Source organism: Simochromis diagramma, unplaced genomic scaffold (genome assembly GCF_900408965.1).
Source record: "Simochromis diagramma unplaced genomic scaffold, fSimDia1.1 OVJJ01000024.1, whole genome shotgun sequence".
In the NCBI taxonomy this organism is placed as follows: domain Eukaryota; kingdom Metazoa; phylum Chordata; class Actinopteri; order Cichliformes; family Cichlidae; genus Simochromis; species Simochromis diagramma.
In genome coordinates this window covers 2,058,987-2,077,581 of record NW_024387332.1, presented here as the reverse complement: position 1 = coordinate 2,077,581, position 18,595 = coordinate 2,058,987, and the positions used below count along the sequence as shown (strand labels likewise).

Sequence of the window (18,595 nt, the reverse complement as noted above, 5' to 3'; positions counted from 1 at the left end):
GAGACTGTCGGAGTCAGGGGCTCGAACCGGCAACCTTCCAATTACAAGACGAACTGCCAACTCTTGAGCCACGATCGCCGACTTTACATGTTAATTTTTTTCAAGCTCACACATTCATTATATGGAAATCTTCGGTTTCATTGACACCATAAAAACTCATGTTAAAGCCTTTAATCTCTCACAGACATACACACACTAACAGTGATATGTGTGCGTGTTTCAACATTATCTTCTTGAGATTCACACTTCCTTCTCCACGCTTTCTCTGTTTTGCTGTCCAACACCTCCTCTCTTTGTTCGTGCAGTCACACAGTGAGTTTTAATAAACTTTATTAAGGAAACAACAGTCCAACTTCAGATTCAATGGACGGTATGCACGAGGTTTAGGCTTGGATAACGAGCTTTGGCTGCAAGACAAGAGAAACTTATAGGCTATTTTTGGTTTGTATATATGCACACACACACGCACACATATATATATATATATATATATATATATATACACACACACACACACACATAGATAGATAGATAAAATCTGTTAGAATCTATAATACTGGGGTTAATATCTTTGGCCTGCAGACTGGAGCAGCCAGGGATTGAACCACCAACCTTGCAATCACCATATGACCTGATGACCTGCCCAGCCTTCTGACCTACAGCCATTCTAATTATTCATACCCGTAGTAATTAAATTATTCTCGATTATATACACCCTATGATCTGCTCATATCACCCCAAAAATATACCTCGTCTGTAATGCGATGTAATTCGCTGATTTCCACCATGAATAACTTCCTGCGGTGTCGTAGCAGCAGGCCGGCATTTTTTCAGAGCAGTTCTTCTCTTAGCAGGTTTCACGTCACATTGCACAGATGTGCTCATTATGTGTGGAGTGAAGCACCAATCATGGTGATTGTCAGACAGAGTTGGAACTGATTAAGCACTGAAATAATATGAAGGCTGCTCCGTCTGTGTGCACACCGGGGAGTGCAGCCTAACAAAAAGACCCAACCATACGAGAGTCTCAGATCTCTGCTGAGGGTACTTGATACTCAGCTGTAGCTGCTACCACGCTGCATCCCGAGCAGACTGTTTTGGAGGCTGTGGAAGGAGCTTGACATCACGTGGCTGTTGATAGAAGCAGTTATTTGCACAGATACTGTATCATTGTTACCTCGGTGGGATTATTTCTCCAGAAAACAAACAAATCAGCTTGCAAATGATGCTGAAAAAAAAGCCCTCAGATCATTAACTTACATGCAAAGTGTGAAGTACTGCAAAAGTAAACAAAAGTACTACACTGAAAAGGTTCCATAAGTACAAATCTGCAAGTATAATGAGCAAAATGCGATTAAAGCAAAAGAAGTGCAGAAATCTATTATTATTATGTTGCTAGTTTTGCGGCTTCCCTGGATAGATTTTCTGTAATATGCTCCTCTGGAAAAAGCTCATTACATTTCCTCTTTCTGTTGCAGTTTATTTTTGTGAATAACATTTTAGTTTGAGTGTGTCACTAAGTACTGGTAGGACTGACAGCAGAACGGCTGCTTTACGAGTAAGGAGCAAGCTGCACTGTATCATCTTGCATAAGCAACACTGTGAGCTTTCAGACGCCGTGCATGCTGCTGATATGAGATATAATGTAACAGGAAGTTTGTGAATGGCAGGCCTGCCACAAGTACATGTGCAGTTTGCTGAGCATCTGTCAGTCAGTGACGCCCAGCGCTGCTCTTTCTTAAAATATGCTGTCAGGATTCCTGAATTTATGAATCATCTGAATTTGTGAGTCCAGCTGTCTGTCAAAACCAGTTAATTTGCTAATGTTACTTTTAAAGCCTCACATTCAATGTTCTAGTCCTTTCTTGTGTGGTGTTTCCATTACTGTCCACCCACTGTGGAAGGTAGAGAGTCCGTGTTGTTCACGTGGGAGTGAGAGAGGTTGCAACCGGCTGCCAGCAGAGAGGAGGAAAAACACGGAGGGATTAAAACCAGCAAGGCAGAGGTGAGAGTGGGTATTGGTTCTCACAACCCCAGGCCTCCCCCGTTGCTTACTGCAGCTCAACACACGGTCAGGATTCCTGATGCCAGTTTGCCCAGACAAGCTTTATTCATGCCTCTAAATAAAGTCGGGAGTAGGAAACACGGGACATCCATCACAAGGGACAAATCAGGAGAGCTGACGAATGTTTAAGAACAAAGAATAGTCAGATACACTAACACGTGAAGGGAGCTGGCTCTTCTGAGATGTTCTGTTCAAAACTCTGAAATGCTGTCTGTGCTCAGTCGGTGCTTTGCTGGGCAGAGAGGAGACTGAGAAACCAGTGCAGAAGGTGCTGAACTGAACATCCCATCACCATTAAAACCATATCTGATGTTCGTCAGAGTCTAATAGAAGTGCACGCACACACACACTAACGCTATTACACTTGTTCATTCATCCATGACCCAAAACTCTCAGAAACAATAGAACGGAAACATGTTGTCGTTTGCAGATATGTTTAAAAAAAGCCTCGTTCTGGAACTTTGAAATGTCTCAAAATAGTTTGGCCATCAGTCCCACTGTGCTGTATATTACTTATGTGCAGTGTTGGGCAAGTTACTTTGAAAAAGTAATTAATTATAGTTAGCAGTTACTTCTTCAAAAAAGTAAGAGTAAGAGTTACAAGATTCTAAAAGTAATTAATTACTTGAAAAGTAACTATTGCGTTACTTAAAAAAAAGTGTTTAACCCTCTGGGGTCCAGGTCATAATTGGCCATTTTTAACTACTTCTGATGTTTCCTCCACATTTCACCTTTACAAACTATTTACTTTGTCTTGTTTGGTATCATTGTTTTCAGCACAGCCTCATGTGTCTGAATCTACAGTTATGTTTTCATTTTGACAGACTGTATTAACACAATTGATCTAAAATCAGACAAAAAACATAAAATCCGAGTAGAAAAAGTTATATTTTTTACTGTAACAACCACAAACATGTTTAATGATCATATTTCATAACTTTAGATGCAAATATAAATTGTCAATTTGAAAATCATATGCACAAGTTTTGCAAACAGCAAAGTTATTTGCAGCCATTTACCTTTGACCGTTTTTTTTTTTTTTAAATAACCATTTCAAACTGTTTGCGGAACAATCAGCTGTTCTTCAATAAGATGCCACAAATTATTTGTGCCACTCCAAAAAAATTATTTCTGTCCACTATAAAGGAAACATCACAGCCTGATACCTGCAGGCCTGACAGCAGCAGGTGTATCACTCCTGTTTCTACCTGGAGACAGCAGTCGCCTCATTGTTCTGACACACAACACAAAACTATCCACAACACTACACACTAACTACACAAGACAACACATTAACTACACACTCCAAACACGCTAAACATCACAAATCTCTCACATCTCAAAACTCTCTCTCTCTCTCTCTCTTTTTCTGCTCTCTCTCTCTCTCTCTCTCTCTCTCTCTCTTTCTGCTCTCTCTCTCTCTCTCTCTCTCTCTCTCTCCGTCACCCCTAAAACTTCCCCCTCTTCCTAAACAACCAAATGTCATGTTGTCATATCATTTTTTGATTGGTCGACATGGTGCATTTTTCCACCAACAGGAAAGGGCTGTTTTTTGTTTGTTTTGTTTGTTTTTGTATTTTTTGGTCATAAGCAGGGAGTGCTCGCTGCGCTGTCCTTAGACAGTAAACGTGACGAAACTATTGAGGAAAAACATGCGTATATATTATTTATCATGACTGTGGTTTTACGTGGCCTATCAACACAATTTAAAAACTGGCACCTTGTTGCTTTGTCATCTTGAAGTGGTCATGTGGTTGGCTTACCACGACTACTTTATTCAGCCAAACAGCAGCACTCATGTGATTGTTTTGCCCCCTTAGCAACAGGTGTTGTGCCAAAAAGTGATTTGTCTGCAAGAAAGTGATTACCGTCCGTGGGAGCGCGCACAACTGCTTAAAGCTGTAGTGCCCAGATTACTTACAGCTACTTCCGTGCAACTGATATAAGATGCGGTAAACTGAACACAGCTTCAACCGTCTGTTTGTAACGCGACCGCACCGCATTTTCTTGTTAGTAACGGTAACGACGTTGTAACGATAGGAATAGTAATTCGTCAGATCACTCGTTACTGAAAAAAGTAACGCCATTGGTAACGCCGTTACTTGTAACGCCGTTATTCCCATCACTGCTTATGTGTTTACAGTGAAGCACAGTGGTGGTAGCATTATACTACCGAATTTTCCGTAATATAAGGTGCACGTAAAATCCTTTAATTTTCTCAAAAATCGTCAGTGCGCCTTATGTATGAATTCTGGTTGTGCTTACTGACCTCGAGCTGATTTTATGTGGTACACGGCGCTCAAAAATCTGTCAAAACATGTTTTAGTACGACTTTGGTAAGCTACGAAGCCGCACCGCTTGATGGATTGTCGGAGCATTATGGTTCAAGGTTCAAGGTTCTTTATTTGTCACATGCATGGTTATACAAGTATAACACACAGTGAAATGTAGCTAATATGGCTACTGTAGTCAGGAGCCTCGCGGAGTAATCTGGGTCCTAAACTCCGTCAGCTTCAGATCCCAAAGTCAAACGAACACTGCAGCATCACTGAGAGTTAAAAACTGTCTAAATTCTTTCATCTTTAATAAAATCATCAGCGTTGCTGCTTTACCAGGTGTAACAATTAAGTTTAACATCCAGGCATCCATGAAAACAGAATTTATTAAATTTAACGGAGATGAAGTTAGCAGGAAGTTAGCTCGCTAGTTTCCAGCTAAGCATGATATGCCATGTTCTGACTGAGAGATTTCTGAAAATATTAAAACGTACAGCTCTGCTACCACTTCCAACATAAATGAAGACAGAAAACTAAACAGCAGTGACGTTTGTAGTAGGGATGCACAGATACCGATACCGGTATCGGGTATCGGCCTCGATACCACATTTTCTAAAGTACTCATACTCGTTAAAAGTCCCCCGATACCGGGGACCGATACCACGGTCTGAGACCTGTCTATGTTTGAGCGGCATGTAATCGGTTAATCACAGGCGCCGAGTGCCCGCCCCCAGGCCCCGAGTGCCCGCCCCCAGGCCCCGGCTGCAGCTCAGAGCTGAGAGAAGGGCAGGCGAGACAAGTCAGCCGTGTGGAACTATTTCAAAGTGAATGAAGACGCGAAAACAAAGGCGGACTGCAAATTGTGCTCAGCGAAATTGTCCAGAGGAGGCTCTAAAGGTAGCGCATTTAACACAAGTAATTTAATCAAGCACCAAAATCCCAACACGACAACGAGTACAAAGAGTTTACCCACGCTTATTTACCCACGCTTATTAGCACAGAGGAGCATAGCTGATGCTATAGCAGTGGGACGGAAAATAGTTGGGCATTTTAAACATTCCGCCTTAGCCTACTCCCGCCTCGAGGACATTCAGGGACAGCTCAACCAGCCAATAAAGAGACTGCAGCAGGACGTACAGACGCACTGGAACAGCACGTATTACATGCTCCAGTCCCTCACTGAGCAAAAGCGAGGGCTGGGCATGTATGTGTCCGAGCACGAACTCCCTGACTATCTCACAGCTCACCAATGGGCTCTTATGGAGATGACTGTTGCCATCCTCGCCCCCTTTGAGGAACTAACTAAAAAAGTGAGCAGCTACGACGCACTAGCCTCTGATGTCATCCCAGCTGTGACTGTGCTTGTGAGACTTCTAAACAGAGAAACAGACAAGTAAATACCTCTCAGCCCCATGTAGCAGTGTGTAAAGTGAAAGGCTTTTTAGCTCAGTGTCACACATTATAGATGAAAACAGAAACAGTCTGACTGCTGATAATGCAGAAAAGCTACTTTTCTTTATAAAAAAAAAACCTGCCACTCACTTTTTCACTCCATTAAGTGAGTCATCTTAGACTTGATGTTAATACCTACCTCAGTTGCACTGACTGTCACAGTTCTATGTTGGTGGATGTTGTTAGTTTATTCAAATATTGTGCACTAAATAGCAAAGATGTTTATTAATGCCCCCTGTGTTGTCCAAAGCGGCAGAGTTTACAATAAACTGAAAACAATACTTGAGTTGCACTGTCACTGTTTAAATGTTTTTTTTCATAATTATTTATTCTGTAATATGTTGCATACAACATGCTTTTCATTTTAAATAAATGTTCTTAATTCCAAACCAGTCTCTTGGGGTTTTTTTGTTGTTAAATTATAGGACTAAAGCTGTTACCTGTAAATTTAAATCATGTTTTAATTAAGTACTCGGTATCGGCGAGTACTGAAATGCAAGTACTCGTACTCGTACTTGTTTCCAAAAAAGTGGTATCGGTGCAATCCCTAGTTTGTAGGGTTACTGAAGTTGGGCTAGCTGCTATATGTCTCATGTCTCAACTCTGTATATTTTTATATATTTTATTTATTGTTTACTCTATTTAATTTGTAAAATATGTGTACACACACACACACACACACACACACACACACACACGTAGAAAAATATTTAGTATACACATCCCAGAAATGCATATACTATTATATATTGTACATATATTTATTAGTTTCAGATGTAGCCATTCTTGTATTTTGCACAACTCTGTTGCTTGTGAAGCTCGCACACAAGAATTTCACTCACATGTGCTGTACCAGTGTACCTGCACATGTGATGTGACAATAAAAGTGATTTGATTTGATTTGATACATAATGATGTGCTACGTGATTGCTAGCGACACAGCTATGTTAGCATAGCATAAACACAGTGAAGCTGGAGGATGAACGCTAACTTTTTCCCACTCGATAAAAGTTAACGTGAGGGTTCCCGATGGTTAGAGACAAATACAGTCGCATGGCAGGATGCTGTAAACGGACCAAACGTCAGTCAGGAGAACAACTGAGATAATCCATCCACAATACGAGGCTAGTCATTAATATACTGCAACAACATGGGAATAGCAGCTGTGATAGAATACAGCATTAATGAATCAATGGTACAGAAGTGGAGGAAGCAAGAAGAATGAGTTGAGTAAAGTTTGACTTTGTTTCACTTCACATATGAAAAAGATTTATATAAATCTTATAAAGTTTGTATCTGTCTTGTGTGAAACTTGTATGAAAAGCATACAAGAGTGAAAACAGATATAAGATCCCTTGAAAAATTATATAATGAAACTTGTATGTTTTGGATACTTACTAAAACAATATATGAAAGTAATGAGAAAGTGGCCACTTTCATGAGTAAATCATATATGTTTTTACTATTTCTTTTCCATATGGGTTACTGAGCCTTTCAATCCGGTGCGCCTTATTAGGGATGGGTATTGAAACCCGGTTCTTATTGAGAACCGGTGTTTCAGTTCCTTGGAATCGTTTGCCATTTTTGCAAACAATTCCCTTATAGATTCCAGTCGCCCCGAATGATGTCACCACGTTGCGGAGCGTCATTTACTTGGCAGGAAACATGGCGGCTCAAACGCTCAAAAGTTTGGTCATACTTTACGAGAACAGCTGACAACAGGACAACTTGCAATACTTGAAAAGTAGATATTTCATTTAAGGGAGGAAACACTACGAATATGCAAAAGCATTTGCTCACAAAACACACGATGACCTTAAATGAATGTCGTGTTTTTAATTCCGCTCCGGACTCGTGAATCTCAACCCAGCAGCAGCGGTAACGTTCGCACGTCCTCTCCCGTTAATGCGGCAGGTAAATAATCAACTAACAGTGCATATTATGTTAGCGCGATCTGCCTTATTACAAAACCTGCCATTACTGTGCGTTTAGGTGACCATGATGAGACAGAGTCTGGCTCAGATGCTGGCAGTTCTCCCTGCAGTCTACCGGCAGCGTCTCCTTTCAGGCCAGGATAGACGAATGTCACCGAGCAGAGACTCAGTTTGTGGTCAAAGCCTTGCACCCATTTGCCACAGCAGATGCCCCCGATTTTAGATAAGTGAATGTGTTTAATTGTAGGCAGGGACATTACTGGATATTCTTGTGTAACTGCTACAGAATAATTGATGTTATACTTTGTTATTGCTACAGAAGAATATTTATTTTATTATTTTACATTTACATTTTTTTTCCTGGGGACCCTGTGACACCACATTGAAGAGCCGTAGGCTGTGGATCTCTTAAGATCTCACTGTTGGGTTTGTAAGGCCATGTTACTCCTAAATTTCTATCTTGTTCAAAGAGAAGATATAAAACAAAGTTCTAAGCTAATCGACCTTAGTGTTCTCCTTTTTAAAAAAGAATCGATAAAGAATCGAATCGTTAAACAGAATCGAAAATGGAATCGGAATCGTGAAAATCTTATCAGTACCCATCCCTACGCCTTATGGTCCAAAAAATACGGTATAACTTAGCACCTGAGAGAGGCTGGTCACAACCGGATGGAGGATGAATGCAGCCAAATATGGAGAATCAAATACAAAGACAAAGAGTCTAAATATCTATAACAAATCTATCTAAACCAGTCCGACTGCCCTTACACGTTCATGGTTTATCACCTCAGATCTAATGTGCCTCCTCAGGAGCTGACAGTGCTGTGCAGTCACATGTGCATGCCCATGCATGTGTGCGAGTGTGTAACAGTCTGTGAAAGAAGTCCTCCTATATGATCTGCAGACCTTAAATTGATTTCCAGCAGGATTTAAATGAGCAAATGCTGTTTGGGCCCCTGAGGTCCCATCAGTGACAGGAAATAAACCTCAACAATGTTTTTTTTTCACCGCACACTTTTCCTTACATATAACGTGACGAGCAGCAGAGGAGGCGATGTGTGGAGCGCCTGAATCAATATTTCATCAGCCTGTGCTGTCCTGTGCTCAGAGACGGGGCACATCAGCGAGGAGCGTGTATGATGGAGTAACACTGTGTTTCAGCGTGTCGTTCTGTGAATACTCATGGGACAGAAAAAGCATCGCAACATCTTCCCCCTGAATTTGCATTCAGTTGGTCGTCTCGCAAACCTTTTCCAGCTGTGAAAACAACAAAGTGCACACTGAGACTTTAATACGTGAAACGTGGTCGAATTGTTTCTGGAGCACGATTATTTCACTACAATACATGAGCCTGATTAAATGTGCTGGAAAGGCCGCAGATCAATAAAGTGCAGACGAGCACTAATATCATGAACGCAGTTTTATTTGCACTGCAGTAAAAACGAGTCACCTGTGGTGCAAACCTTATCATTTAGCAGTTACATTCAAAAGGTCATAATGTTAATATTTCCTTTTGGTTATTCAAGACTTTCTGAACGTACTAATCAGCCAAAACAGTGAAACCACTGACAGCTGCAGTAATCATCTTGCTTTTCTGTGAAATCTTGGTTTGCAGTATTTATTTTGATACAACTTTGACAAGCACCCCACCCACCCCTCCCGCTGCAGTAACAGCAGTTTCCCCAGCAGGCCAAAAGCTTTGTGATATAAGTAAAGAGATAAAACCGGTCTGTGTTTCAGCAGAATCACAACACTGCAAATTGCAACAGCAGAGCAAAATAAATGTGTTTGCTAATGTATTCTTTCCTTTGTTCAACTGTAATCTGGAGCCTTTTAACACTTCCCACTACTCCACAGATAACATTAAACATTAAAACACGTCTAAGAAAACAAGAAACGGACCTTCTTCACTCAGTAACATCAGAATACAGGCAGAAAGCTTTTTTCTGTAATTTATCCCACATTTAAAACACATATGAATTTGTTTTTATGTTTTTATCTGTTGTGGGTGTATTTGTGCTTTATATCAACTTGTACTCTAATTCTAATGAACTGGCTCGATCATATGACAACATCTACCATGTAGGCCCTGTTTGCCTACATGGTAGATGGCTGACTTTGCCAAACCTTAACAGGCAAATGAGTAAAGTCAGAGGTTAAAGTGAGATTGAGCTGGTGGGGAAACGCTAAGGTTGGTTGTGGCGGTGCAGCGTCGTGACACTGGGACAGTGTCCTTTCTGGCAACACTTTCTGTTGTGAGCGAACATGGCTGAGCTGCTACAGAGGTGTAACTGAGTGACTCTAATCATCATTAACACCTGAATTTGAACTGATGTCTGCTACACTGTTACACTGATGATGCATATCACAGCGACGCTGCACTACTGGAAAGTAATCAGAGTAGTGTTTCATGTGCTGAAGTGACACTTGTGGGCGACCGTGGCTCAGGGGGTTGGGAATCGCATCTGTAACCGGAAGGTTGCCGGTTCGATCCCTGGGCTCTCTGTCCTGGTCGTTGTGTCCCTGGGCAAGACACTTCACCTACCGCCTACTGGTGATGGCCAGAGGGGCCGATGGCGCGATATGGCAGCCTCGCTTCTGTCAGTCTGCCCCAGGGCAGCTGTGGCTACAACTGTAGCTTGCCTCCACCAGTGTGTGAGAGTGAATGAATAGTGGTATTGTAAAGCGCTTTGGGTGCCTTGAAAAGCGCTATATAAATCCAATCCATTATTATTACTAATTAAAAACTGATTGACTAATTATAGTATAATTTCATACATTTTTATTTTATTAATCTTCGTCCAGTTTTCTTACTCTACTAATTCAATAGATTTATTAGACATATTTATTTGTTATATTTAACTTTACAAAGTGTGGAATGTATTGTTTAAGCTGGGCCTGATATTATCTTCCATATAACGATTAATTCCCAGTCATTTCCACAGAGTGAAACACAGAGCTGTTTCATCAACCAGTCAGTGACCGACAGCAGCACATATACAAATTTATCCAAAGCCAAAATATTAGTTTTATATTTTCAGTGAAAAAGGTTGCATCACTGAGCCGCTACATACCAGCAGATATGTGTCGTACAGTAAACAGCGGCAGCTTTCTAAACAAGCGAGTTAGCCTCAGCTAGCGAACCGCTCTTTGGTCTAAATCACTTCTGGCTCTTAATAAAAGAAAAAGCACAGGCAGTGACCACAATAGTAACCTTTAGACTATTATATGCAGAGTCCACAAATGACACATGTAATGGCATATACAGTCTGGATCAAAAGTTCAAGACCACCAAAACGGCCCGAAATCACATTTTGCATTGTTGGATCTTAATAAGTAGAGCTTAAACATGCAGCAAGAAGACAAGTTCTCTTTGCCTTTGCCATCAGAGCATCATGACAGTGTGACTGCCTGACAGAAAATGACACTGAATAAACATTTGTGCACAGATTTGGCCTTTTAAAGGCACATGGTCCTAAACTTTTGATCAGCTGTAAAACAGCCTGTTTCGGTTTAAGTGTTGTTTTCAATAAATGCAATGAATTGATTGACTGAAATCAAATTAATCAATCATTTGCATGTTTAAAAAAATGTTTCGTCTCACTCCCATTTCTTCTTGTTGCATGTTGAAGCTCAACTTGGAACCTTGTTCAGATCCAATCGTGCAAAATAGGATTTTTGGCTGTTTTTCAAGTGGTCTTAAACTTTTGATCGGGACTGTGTGATGACCTTTAATATGCAGTGTATTCATATTTATATGAACAATAAATAAATAATAAAAAGAATGCAAATTAAAAAAACAAAACAGCATCGACAGCACACAAAGAACTTTGATTTGAATGACATGCAGAACATTCAGCCTATTTGTCCCAGCACACACTCACCCGTGCACCCACTCACACCCTATTTGAACATTTCCACAGTTACCAAGGTTGTTTGTTGTTGTACACCATGCAGAGGCACACAGGATCTCATGTTCACTCAGATATCAGCTTAAAAGATTTCTTTGGAAAACGCTAATAAACAAAACAACATAAACTAAATGATTCAGACCCTACTGAAGATTTTCTGTAGGACTAAGACGACAGCATGCGTGCAACATTCAGTGTCTTTCAAGAATCTGCAGACGTATTTGATACTTGCTAGTCTCTTCATACAGAACACTTTCACATATTTTTAAACATACTCTCAACGGGATCTTTTAGAAATCAGATTACTCTGCTCCAGCAGCGCTGTCACCACTATGAGACTCATGCCTGAGCTCTCCAAAACACTGGAGGTTACACACTCCACCCAGCTGAGCAGAAGTACTTGTAGGCAGCATTGAGACCTTAAATAAAGACGGCGAGACGTTGAGTACTATGAGCTCAGTTAGAACTGAATGAGCTGCTTTTAACCAGCATTTTCCTCACAAATGATGCCATTACAACCAGAGAGGCTGAGCTGTGTGAGCCCAGCTTGGTGCATGAACTTTTATCACTGAGAGACATCACGCTGCTAACCTGGAATTCCTCATGGTTCAGTGCAAACCTTTTTATATGCTAAGCTAATATCAGCTGCATTCATTTCAACAGATGCTAATGCTAAGCTTACAATAAAAGAACTACGTGCAGCCATTGCAAACAGCAGACAGGCTGCCTTCATGCCTCTCAGTCTACCTATGACACACAGATGGACATTGATGAGTACAGCTCCTCTGTGACAGACTGCATGAATGCCACCGACAGCAGTGTTACACCCAGAAACAGATCACCACATGAATGAAGGGAGGTTCACCTCAAACCTGAGCCTCTTCCTCTGCTCTGTTTTTCTCTCTCTCTCCCTATGAGTGTGTATTGAGTCAACTTATAGCCATGCAGATCGAGCTATAGTTATTTATTCCACATATTATTATTAATTTCACATTTTAGTATTTTGTATGATCTCATATTTGCTGTGCATGTTCTCTGTGTTCTGCATCTACTGCTCCTGCACTTCTGGTTAGAGGCCAAGTGCATTTCATTGCCTTGTACTTGTGCATTGATAAAGTTATTATGACATAATATTATGAATGTAATATGACAGACTTTACATAAATCTACTACATACAGTGGCTTGCAAAAGTATTCGGCCCCCTTGAACTTTCCCACATTTTGTCACATTACAGCCACAAACATGAATCAGTTTTATTGGAATTCCAGGTGAAAGACCAACACAAAGTGGTGAACACGTGAGAAGTGGAACGAAAATCAGACATGATTCCAAACATTTTTTACAAATGAATAACTGCAAAGTGGGGTGTGCGTAATTATTCAGCCCCCTGAGTCAATACTTTGTAGAACCACCTTTTGCTGCAATTCCAGCTGCCAGTCTTTTAGGGCAGCGGTCCCCAACCCCCGGGCCTCGGACCGGTACCGGGCCGCGAGAGTTGAGGCTCAGGTGCTGTAAAAAGAAGTTTTCTTCCCACGCACAGCGGACACTAATGTTTTTGTCACTTTTTATGGAATCAAACTCAAAGTAAGGTCAGTACTTCCACGCTTTAAACGCTGCACGCTCATACTCTCTCCCACAATCGATATGTGATCCATTGTTGATCTGCACACAGCTGTTGTCACGAACGTCGCACTCACTTACGTCACTGTCATGAGACATTCTCGCAAAAAAAATCACAGTTTTAGTAACGCAGTAACGCAGCGTTCCTACGGGAAAGTAACGGTAATCTAATTACCGTTTTTGCAATAGTAATCCCTTACTTTACTCGTTACTTGAAAAAAGTACTGCCCATCTCTGGTTATGAATAAATCTTCTTTTTTTTGGTACCGGTACTAGTTTCATTTTGTTGTATTTATCCGCGACACCTTAAAGGCCGGTCCGTGAAAATATTGTCGGGCATAAACCGGTCCGTGGCGCCAAAAAGGTTGGAGACCGCTGTTTTAGGGTCTGTCTCTAGCAGCTTTGCACATCTACAGACTGAAATCTTTGCCCATTCTTCTTTGCAAAACAGCTCCAGCTCAGTCAGATTAGATGGACAGCGTTTGTGAACAGCAGTTTTCAGATCTTGCCACAGATTCTGGATTGGATTTAGATCTGGACTTTGACTGGGCCGTTCTAACACATGGATGTGTTTTGTTTTAAACCGTCCCATTGTTGCCCTGGCTTTATGTTTAGGGTCGTTGTCCTGCTGGAAGGTGAACCTCCGCCCCAGTCTCAAGTCTTTTGCAGACTCCAAGAGGTTTTCTTCCAAGACTGCCCTGTATTTGGCTCCATCCATCTTCCCATCAACTCTGACCAGCTTCCCTGTCCCTGCTGAAGAGAAGCCCCCCCAGAGCATGATGCTGCCACCACCATATTTGACAGTGGGGATGGTGTGTTCAGAGTGATGTGCAGGGTTAGTTTTCACACATAGCGTTTTGCATTTTGGTCTCATCTGACCAGAGCACCTTCTTCCACATGTTTGCTGTGTCCCCACATGGTTTATGGCAAACTGCAAACGGGACTTCTTATGGTTTTCTGTTAACAATGGCTTTCTTCTTGCCACTCTTCCATAAAGGCCAACTTTGTGCAGTGCACGACTAATAGTTGTCCTATGGACAGATTCCCCCACCTGAGCTGTAGATCTCTGCAGCTCGTCCAGAGTCACCATGGGCCTCTTGGCTGCATTTCTGATCAGCGCTCTCCTTGTTCGGCCTGTGAGTTTAGGTGGACGGCCTTGTCTTGGTAGGTTTACAGTTGTGCCATACTCCTTCCATTTCTGAATGATGGCTTGAACAGTGCTCCGTGGGATGTTCGAGGCTTGGGAAATCTTTTTGTAGACTAAATGTCTCAATAACTTTATCCCTGACCTGTCTGGTGTGTTCTTTGGACTTCATGGTGTTGTTGCTCCCAATGTTCTCTCAGACAACCTCTGAGGCCGTCACAGAGCAGCTGTATTTGTACTGACATTAGATTACACACAGGTGACTCTATTTAGTCATTAGCACTCATCAGGCAATGTCTATGGGCAACTGACTGCACTCAGACCAAAGGGGGCTGAATAATTACGCACACCCCACTTTGCAGTTATTTATTTGTAAAAAATGTTTGGAATCATGTCTGATTTTCGTTCCACTTCTCACGTGTGCACCACTTTGTGTTGGTCTTTCACCTGGAATTCCAATAAAATTGATTTATGTTTGTGGCTGTAATGTGACAAAATGTGGGAAAGTTCAAGGGGGCCGAATACTTTTGTAAGCCACTGTAAACCTACAAAAAAAAACAACCATTCCCACACAGTAGGACCTCAGTATTTGTTCAGGGCTCTAAATATCGAGTTGTTAATGCTGCGAGTAAACGACACTGTGACTCACGACACTTTTATCTGCAAACAAAGGAAGCTGCTCACTAACAGACTCATCCTGAAACGATTTTTGGGCTTCAGTTGCTAATGACTCTGATTTATACTGACAACAATTAGAAACACACAGACCGTTGTTTAGTCATGGGATTTACATTCTCTGCCTCATAACACGCAAAACAATCGTACACTGATAAATAGAGCTGTGCTCATTTTCAACGGGAATATGCAAAACTGGTCAAAAAAGACACACTTCACTTTGACTCCTAATGGACTCCAGGGCAGTCCATCATTCCCATTATTCCCAAAAAAAACTCCAGTACAGCTGCTGCTTTGCAGTACTGGGCCAGTTACATCACAGCTCCAGCCGCCAGCTCGCAAGTGCAACGGCCCCTTGAATAAACATCAAATAGCCCACCAGCAGAGACTCAGACATCACAGATGCCCCTCTGAATGAGTCTAAATTTGCTCATAGTTCTGAAGGTGCTGTTTTACAAACAGTTATCTAGGGAGGGCAGGGTTGCCATGGACACCCATCCTAATCAACGGTGTACCTGACGCCTCACTACAGTCTCTCGTGAGTTACGATTCCTGTGATTCTCAATTACCTCTGAGGGAGCCAAATAAATTGAACATCAGGGAGCGAGAAAGGGAAACAGTCCTGTGCTCTGTTATCTTAAAGCCTTTAATCGGGTCTGACAATTTGAACCATTGGCACGACATTTCAGTGTTTAGTCTGCATTCCATAAGAAACAAAGCATTTGGAAATGCTACAGTTACATGATTAGTTCAACATGTTTCACTATATCACTTATTTTTACAAGATAAGCTACCTCCTGGCTGTAGCTCAGGTCACCTACTGGTCGGAAGGTTGGTGGTTCGATCCCTGGCTCCTGCAGTCTGCATGTCAAGTATCCTTGGGTAACCCCAAGTTGCTCTCCGATGTATGAATGTGTGTGAATGTAGTTAGAATTCACCAAGTGAAGCAGTGGGCAGCCACCAATGCAGCGCCCGGGGAGCAGTGTGTAGTGGTTGTTGTACCTTGCTCAGGGGTGCCTCAGGGTAGCCGTTCAGGGGAGTTGAACCCCCGACCTTCTGGTCAACGGGCAACCACTCTACCTACTGAGCTATCCCTGTCCATTTACCATTTACAAGCAAGAATAAGAATAGAGCTAATAAAAACATTTTTCTCCAGTCGAATAAGAATCACATTTTGATTTATGACATGGGAAAGAAAAATACAGGTAAAGTTTCACTGTGATGGAAAATCAAGTCAATGGTACTGTTATAGGAAGTTTGGACATTTTTGTCTGAAATCTCTAATAAGATGAGTAACGGATGTAAAATGCAACACACCAAACCCAGCTGCCTCTTCTTAGCATTTCCATAATGGCTGAACGCTATCTTTGTGTATGTATTGTGATAGCTAGCATTGGTGCTGACTGAAAATAAGTCAGTTTCTTGTTTTCTAAGAAATGTGTGATGTGTAAATGTGAGCTGTGGAGCAGTGGGAGGTTAGACACTGCAGTGGGATGTGTTAAAGGGCTCCAAATTGCAATCGAACAAAGAGCAGCATACATCAGCAAACATGTTTGTTTCTCTCTGTTGTCACTTTGATATTTCTGAATCGTGTCTCTTATTAGTCCTCCACTTACTGTGAAAGAATACAAAGGAAGGAGACAAAGGATCTCACTAACAGAATAATGTGGTGCAGCAACCCTGGTTCTTAATGACTTGGATAAACACTGATCGGCTGCCTGAACACCCGTCAATCAGCATGTCCACCCCCGAACATAATTATTTAGGACACTGGTATATATATATATATATATATATATATATATATATGATGTCATATATATGATATATATATGACATTTATATGTCAGTGGCTATATTTATATAGCCACTGACATAAAGACAAGAAAGCTCCTTACCATGCATGGAGGGTTTCACCCCAAGTCCAGCACCCTGAGGCTGTACGCTAAGCGGAAGGAAGGGGGCCAGGGACTGGTGAGTGTCAGCACCACAGTCCAGGATGAGACAACGAACATCCAAGAATACATTGGGAAGATGGCCCCAACTGACCGAGTGCTCAGTGAATACCTCAGGCAGCAGAAACCCAAGAAAGAGGAGGGAGACGAGGAACCATCATGGAAGGACCGGCCCCTGCACGGTATGTACCACCGGCAGATAGAGGAGGTGGCTGATATCCAGAAATCCTACCAGTGGCTGGACAAAGCTGGACTGAAAGACAGCACAGAGGCACTAATCATAGCAGCACATGAACAAGCTCTGAGTACAAGATCCATAGAGGCTGGGGTCTATCACACCAGGCAAGACCCCAGGTGCAGGCTGTGTAAAGATGCCCCAGAGACAATCCAGCACATAACAGCAGGGTGCAAGATGCTAGCAGGCAAGGCATACATGGAACGCCATAACCAAGTGGCCGGCATAGTGTACAGGAACATCTGTGCCGAGTATAACCTGGAAGTCCCGAGGTCAAAATGGGAGATGCCCCAAGGGTGGTGGAGAATACCGAGCTAGATCTGTGGACTTCAGATACAGACGACAATGGTGGCTAACCCATAGTGGTGGTAGACAAACAGAAGAAGACGGCCGTAGTGATCGATGTAGCGGTTCCGAATGACAGCAATATCAGGAAGAAGGAACACGAGAAGCTGGAGAAATACCAAGGGCTCAGAGAAGAGCTCGAGAGGATGTGGAGGGTGAAGGTAACTGGTGGTCCCCGTGGTAATCGGAGCACTAGGTGCGGTGACTCCCAAGCTAGGCGAGTGGCTCCAGCAGATCCCGGGAATAACATCGGAGATCTCTGTTCAGAAGAGCGCAGTCCTGGGAACAGCTAAGATACTGCGCAGGACCCTCAAGCTCCCAGGCCTCTGGTAGAGGACCCGAGCTTGAAGGATAAACCGCCCGCAGGGGCGTGCTGGGTGTTTTTTTTTTATATATATATTAGGGGTGCAACGATACACAAAATTCACGGTTTGGTTCGATTCTTTGGTGTCACGGTTCGATATTTTTTCGATACAAAAAATGTTCATGCTTTTTTAATTTGTCATTTATTAAAATTATAAATATATATTTTAACTCAAAAGTACAGTTTTAAACAACAAAATAATAATAAAAAAAAAATCTATCTGATCGAGAAATCACTCATCTTTGGAAAAGAGAGTTTATTACAGAGAAATGGCTCTTTCAAAATAAAAGCTATACTATACGCTTCTTCTGGGCTATATTCTCAGCAGCATATTAAACATATCAGGTCCCCATAAGGAGAATCATGTGCTAACGGCTGTCTAAATGACTCGGGTAAAGTCTGTAGCATGCATGCTTGTTGTTTTTGTCTGCTTCCGCTTGTCTTTGCACTAGGATGATGTCGGCGTAAATGTGCAGTCATATTCGTTGTGTTCCCACTAGTGCTGTCAGCGTTAATCTCGTTAAAATGACGTTAACGCCACAACGCTGCAAATGTCCGTTAACGAGCTACTGCGGATCGCCCCGTAGCTGCGCTAACGCACTATTTCCCACCAATGGA

General features: G+C 42.0%; 1 protein-coding gene across 3 annotated transcripts in view; it reads right to left on the bottom strand.

Annotated features, from left to right (window-relative positions):
• Window positions 1–18,595, bottom strand: part of sgsm2 (small G protein signaling modulator 2) — a 102,283-nt gene that overhangs the window by 58,339 nt on the left and 25,349 nt on the right. The gene's annotated exons all lie outside the window — the stretch shown is intronic.